This window comes from Pezoporus occidentalis, unplaced genomic scaffold (genome assembly GCF_034315485.1).
Source record: "Pezoporus occidentalis ecotype Australia unplaced genomic scaffold, CSIRO_AGI_Poc_V1 ctg25, whole genome shotgun sequence".
In the NCBI taxonomy this organism is placed as follows: domain Eukaryota; kingdom Metazoa; phylum Chordata; class Aves; order Psittaciformes; family Psittacidae; genus Pezoporus; species Pezoporus occidentalis.
The window spans coordinates 6,052,793-6,059,389 of NW_026914394.1; the positions used below are offsets into that span (position 1 = coordinate 6,052,793).

At 44.8% G+C, this 6,597-nt stretch overlaps 1 long non-coding RNA gene across 1 annotated transcript; it reads right to left on the minus strand.

Annotated features, from left to right (window-relative positions):
* Nucleotides 1–2,993: 2,993 nt before the first annotated feature.
* On the minus strand, nucleotides 2,994–6,221 carry LOC134165991 (uncharacterized). The gene is made up of 3 exons (XR_009965724.1): nucleotides 4,921–6,221; nucleotides 4,096–4,183; nucleotides 2,994–3,332 (listed from the first exon to the last, which is right to left on the minus strand). It is a non-coding gene; the product is annotated as an uncharacterized LOC134165991 (long non-coding RNA).
* Nucleotides 6,222–6,597: the final 376 nt, after the last annotated feature.

Sequence of the window (6,597 nt, forward strand, 5' to 3'; positions counted from 1 at the left end):
CTAAACCATGCAGTGTAAATCAGTGGCAGGGTAGGTATTTATCAAATACATATATGAGAAATGCATGTGTGTATATATGAATTTCAATGGTGCTGTCCCTCCTTAAGCCTGGAATAGGCTTTTATATGTATATATGTATGTACATCTAACCCTTCCACTCATTTACACTGCATGGTTTAGGCATGTAGACATTCAGAGTGGTAGACAGGGATCCAACCCCAAAAGAGCTGCATTTGCAAGACTGTTAAGTTTGTTCACAGGAAAGGCATGAATTGGAAGAGGTGTGCAGAAGAACTGTGATTAGGAATGGTCTGTTGACCTCTTGTCCTGAGAAAAAACAATGCCAAATTGGGTTATATTTTAGTAGCTGAGATGGTAAGCACATCAAGGTATGAGGGTTTGTATTTCCCATTTGCATTTATTCGTTGGATATCACAGGGTAATGAAAATTAACACCCTATTATGCCTGGGATGGGAGCCCTCATCCAATGGATCTGCTTTGGTACCCATAAGAGTCCACCCCAGGCTTAAAGAAAGACAACAGCATCAAAATCATTAAAACTCTTAACTGAAATACATTCAGTGTTATAATATTTGTCCCCCTCTCAGGCAAAACCCCTGGGAACACACAGAGGTTTGCCCAATCCTGTACTGCTGCACCTGATAACAGAAGACTCAAACCAGACAGTTGCATAAATATGAATTTTCTTGCCTTGAATCTGTTGTTTCAGTTCACATGATTCATTGAACGACTCCACTGGAGCCTGTAAATAACCTACCTCCTCCCCTCCCTTAATACCCTAATAATTCTCCTGAGATCGAAAATGTGTTTATTTTGACTCGGAGATTGTAAAACCACAGGAATAAAACAAGTTTCGGCTGCCAGCGCTTTATTTAATATCTTGTTCTTTTGCTGAAGCTCTGAGAATAACTTCAGTTTCCTGCCGAAGAAGGAAACAGCGTTTTCCTTGACTTAAGTAAATATGACTTCCCCACTCATACATTTTCCCACTGCTGGAAATAGGCAGGAATTTTCCCAGTGCACGAAGTTTGCAGCCCATGTATACGAGTTTGCTCTCCACCCAGGTCACTCACACCGGGCTGGCTTGGAGGGGTTGGAGATTCCCAGATGGAGGCTAAGTCCTTATGGGCACGCAGAGGCTTGGCAAAGCAAAAAGAAGTGCCCAGCAGCTCTCAGCAAGGACCTGCCCCTGACCAGGGAGCTCTGACTTCATTTTGACCTCAAAGCAATGCTCCTCTGTGTTCATTTTTTTTTTCTATGATTTAAGTCATTTGGCTGTAACATATAATCAAAACTTCCCTTACCGAGAGGAGCTACAGCAAGAACAGAGGGAGTAAAATATAGGCTAGCCATGTAATGGGAGCGTGTGAATGTGGGATGGGAAACGCAGAGGGAAGGACAGAGATGCAGTATAAAAGCAGCACTGACATCGGGAGCTATTTCTCTGGCATGTATATAATCATACCATAATATCCAGTTGGGAGAACGTGGTAGAACATTTCAAACAAAGGAAACAGCCGGTGCCTGGAGCTCCTCTGCATATTTATTACATCAACATAATGATACAGAGAAACAGAAGAGAGGCAGAGGCTGGCGTTACGAGCAGGCGAGTGTTGCTGCTACTGTGTGTAGCACTGCTGGGAACGTGCCTGGCTCAGGCTTGGCGTGGAGGCTGGACTTTGGAGAGGATACTGGTGAATTATTGGGGGTTTAGGGAAGCATGCGTGAAAAACGATGCTTGAAAACCTGGCTGGGGTGAGCACCTCCTTGGTTCAACCAAGGAGAAGAACAAGAGGTGGCTCCATCACAGCTGGATGGTCCCCACAGCAAGGAAAGGGTTGCTGATGGCAAACCAGTCTTTCACTGAGCCAGCAGAAATGATGCCAGGGCTGGAATCTCAACCCAGATAACATCAGGCTGAATGGGAGGTGGAAATGTTAAACCATTTCTAATCATAACCCTTTCTAATGGGCAACTGTGAAGACTGCTCAGGGAGGCGGGATGCTTCTCAGGGCATTTAGATGTCTTTTTCTCAAAGATGTACTGTAATGCAATCAGGGAATTACAGGCTTGATGCAAAGATTATACAATTTAATTATCTAGCTTCTGTTATGCAAGAGGCCAGGAAAGATAACATTCCTGTCAGGCCTTTAATCGGTGATGTGCCTGTTTGCAAAGGCACTGAGTGATTTGGGTCTCTGTCGGTTTTCAGGGGTCCTGCTATAAGATGCCTGGCTTTCCATGGAGAGGTATCATCTGCTTTTGGGAAATCCAGCATCTTCCAAGGTATCTCCGTCTATCTACCCAAAAATGAGGCCATTTCCAATTGCTGTCCACATCTGAAAATGCTGTTCCTATCACTGCACCAACAAATGAACTCCAGATTTTGAAAACTTAAACCCCTAGGAACCCCTAAACCCCCACCTTTTCCATCAAGACAACTACTTTCCTATAACTTGGCTCTTTCAGACAAAGATTTCCCAGTGCACTCTCGCCATAAATGAATCTTTTCACCTGAGGAACACATCTATCTGCTTCCCTACCAGGGCCATTTCTCTTCTTGCAGGGTTTTTATCTATTTATCTTTTTTTACTCTTCTTTCTATTACTGCTGAGGTGATGGCAATTCCCTGTAACAATATAATCCTATGTAATTTATCATGGTAAGACTTTTCTGCTAATGCAATGGGGTCCCTGTTAGCTGGAAAAGAAACTTTTACAGGCAGGAAAAATCAGTGTAAGCCATATAGATCTTGCACACTGCTGCAGCTAAAGAGCTGACAGGGGAAAGCTCGCCTGCTGCTGATAATCAGTGCAATGTATCGCTGCTGTGGTCTACTTATAACCCTTGAAATGAGGTTTTAATTCCTGAAGCCTTGCACAAACAAAAGACTTGCAGAGAGGGAGAGACAGTGGGGTGGGGAGAGAGGAGCAGTGACCTTTGCAAGTGAACTCGCAAGGAAACAACAACGTGCCTCAGCCTTAGCCTGATACTTTATTATTCTGAAGTTGGCTGTTGGAAACCCAGAAGCTCTGGCTGTCAGACACCGGCCAGATCCCTTGCGCTTTGTTATTTCAGTGTTCAAACCCAGATGAGGCCAAGGCACGTTCAGATTTTAGACATGGCAATCGGGGCTGGGTCCTCATTGCTCTGGACTGTATTTCTGGCTACCAGGTACCCTAGAAGATATAAGGAGGTAGCCAAGGTGATGAGCAGGTTTTATCGCTGGAGTAAACTTTACCCGTGCTCTGAGCCTGGTGTCCTTGTGCAGTGCACTGATTTCTTTGCTGGGTCTCCTTTGTCTAGAAACCTACGGATTAAAACACTCAGAATGAATCACAGTGAGGGATGAGGCCTGTTATCCTATATATATATGTATATTCTATATCACATATCGTGCATGCAGCATTATGATAAACACTTTTCTTTTTGATGGTGTTGAGACATGAAAAATAATCTAAAAGCCCCAACTTCTCTGTGTCTCCCTCAGCTTTTTCCTCTTTTTCTCTTCTTGCTCATGAAAATGTGCAAAGCTGTCAGGCTGAGGCTCCAGTTTCGGGGTTGCCATCATCTAAAAACCCATTTATTTCCCCCTTGCTCCAGGCTGCTTGCCACAAGCACTATTTCCCAATGTGCCCCCCACCTCCGCAGCAGAAACCGCCGTTTGCTGCTATGGTTCTTGTGTGAGACCCTGCACTTCTGAGAGCAAACAAAAAAAACACCCAAGTTGCTGCCTCTGGATGTGAGCTCTTCCCCATCAGCTCCCTGGCTCCGCAGAGAGCACTCCCGTTTCAGCCCTCGCTGGAGCTCCTCGGGGTAAGATTGCAAGCGCCAGGGAAAGACACATGTTTCCCATTATACGCCTAAGTCTTCGCAGAGCCCTGGTGACAAGAGATCTTACAAAAGGGCACTGGGTGGAAAGGGGCCGCAGGTGGGGGAGGGACTCATTAGAGGGGCAGATTCACAGGAGGGAACCCTGTTATTAATAAAATGGGGGGGGGGGGGGATAGAAAGAGAATAAAAGAAAAACTTGTGGTCATTGATTTTAGTAGAAACAAACAGGAATCGCTCACCTTATGAAATGCTCTCCCAAGCTGGCCACGTCTGGGAGTATGTTGCTCACGGTGTTTATTCAAATGCCTGCTGTATCATACGAAGCTGCTGCAAGAAAAAACACTCATGCAACACTTGCGTTTCTATAAATCACTTCATTTAACCCAAGAATAATTCCCAGCACTGCTCTCGCACACCGCTGTCCTTTTTCCTCACCCTGCTTGGAAGCATTCCCTTGTTTCCAGGGTTGTGTTACAATCCCATTTGTTTCTCACTGTAAAACCAGCTCATTACGTGGCTCTTCCCATCCCTGCTGTTACAATACAGTATGCAATTTTGCATTTGCTTATGACACACCACGATCCAAGCAATATAAATATCATGGCTGATCTGGTGTTAATCATCTTCGTCCCGTCTGATGGGAGGGCAATTGAAACTACACTATGGCTCTGCAGGTTATTCATAGCATCAGCTCACTAATTTTTACTGGAATACATTCGCATTTGAATGACATGTTTATTGGAACTTCTTTTGCAGTCAAAGAGAGTTATTGTGGGCATGGGCTAAATGCATTCAGCCATTATATTCTGCAAGCCGCAGTTAAATGCCAGACTAGGGTTGAACTGGGTTTGAACAGCCTATCTATAAAATCTCCTTCATGTGTCACCAAAAAAGGCTGCCTAAAGAGTCTAGCAGCTTAATATATTAGCCTAATACATTAGCTCTAAGCTTAATATTAAAATAACAGTAATTGTCAGAGGTACAAACGTTGCGGCCAAGCAGAGAGCACTTGGAAAACGCAGCCCTGGAAGGGAGTGGATCGTCAGCCAAGAGAAATAAATTACCTTCAGCTCCCAGCACACCAGCTGTATCTAAATCAGATTAAACGAATGGTGTCCGCAGACTGGTTTTATCTCCTTGGAAGAGAAGGAGGGTTTGTGGTGCCACTCGATGGCAGGAGGCTCTCGAGGGTGCTTCACTTTGCAGAATCCTCTGGGGACGGTAATCACCTGCCAGGCCAGAAACCAAGATCTCCTGGTCCTATCTCCCAAGGAAAACCATCTCCTCTTCCATTTTCTGTCTCCATATCACATCCTAAAGTAGTGGTTGCTTTGCATGACAGTGTGCCATCCTTCCGCTCAGGCACTGTCTCTCTGAGCAGCCACTGATGCTCCAAGCCCAGCTCGTGAGGCTCCCCGGAGGTCAACCACGGAGGATATCCATTTGGGAAGTGAATTCAATGCAAAGACCCTTTTCTTTGATAGTTTTTATAGCCCAAAACACGTCATGGAGGACTGGTATTTAGATGGGCTGCATTGGAAAAGAGACTCCTGACACTTTCCCACCGTGATGGCTTTATTAGGCACATTAGCACCTCCATGCCAGATCCTCCTTCACTGAGAGCAAAAGGGCCCCGCTCTGGATGGGTTTAATTCCTCTCTCTGCCCTTGGGAGCTGTGTAAAACAGAAAACAACACACATTTCAGGTTCGCTGGGGACATGAAACTTGGCCAGTCTTACACAAAACTCAGTGGAGACACAAATCTGTCCTGGGAGCTGCCAGCAAGCACAGCCCTGGCCCCCAGATAATCACGGTTACGCCGCTCAATAAAATGCTCTGTTGCTTCTGCAGGACACGAGGGGTTTTAGCCTCCAGTTCAGGAGTCTGCAGTCTGCAACCATTTGCCTCGCAGTAGCCCAGCTGTTTTGAGGGGGATAAAGAAAACCAAAGCAGCGCAAAGCACAGAGATCAGCAGAGCTGATAACGTGGCTTTTGTTGTGAGCCTGCCCCTCCTCGAATGCAAAACGGAATGAATAGAAACCGACCTAAAGCAATTAGAGTTGCGAAGTGCACCTTTGGATTTAAAAGAACCTGGGAGCCAGTCTTCCTTTTGTCCCCTGCGTGCAAACCCAGTAATAGCCTGTGCTAGTGAAGGAGGACAGGACAATAATAGCAATAAAAGCTTTCATGGAGTTGATTCAGACAACTATTAAATGAAGTGTAGACTTGCAAAATGGTGAGAAATAACATCTCGAAGACCTCAGTTCCTTGCTGACACCAAAATGTGTATGAAGAACTGAAATAACTCCCACTGGGATATTTTCGCTCAAACTTTCCACAACTACAGGCAAAAGCCCAAAGCATTGCTGACTGCAAAGCACAAATGACTTTACACATTATGAACAACTCCAAGTATTGAAAACTGCTCAGAAAGAACCAAGAGGAGGCTTTTTTGGTTGCTTTTTTGTTCGCTCTGTTTGTTTGGTGGTTTGATTTCCAAGAAGGCAACATTTCTCACTAAAAAAATGAATTTATATTTTCCCCAGACCTCAATTTTGGAATGAAACGGGAATCTGATTAAAAGTGATGTGCAGTGAAAGGGTACAATTGGATAATGCAATATAAATGTCTGTCTTAAGAATATAAAGCGGAGGACATTTTTAGAGATTCATCACTTTTGGTTCTGCTCTCTTGAACTCTCTTTTTGTTTTGCAAGTCTCTTGCTAGGGGCAGTGACAGT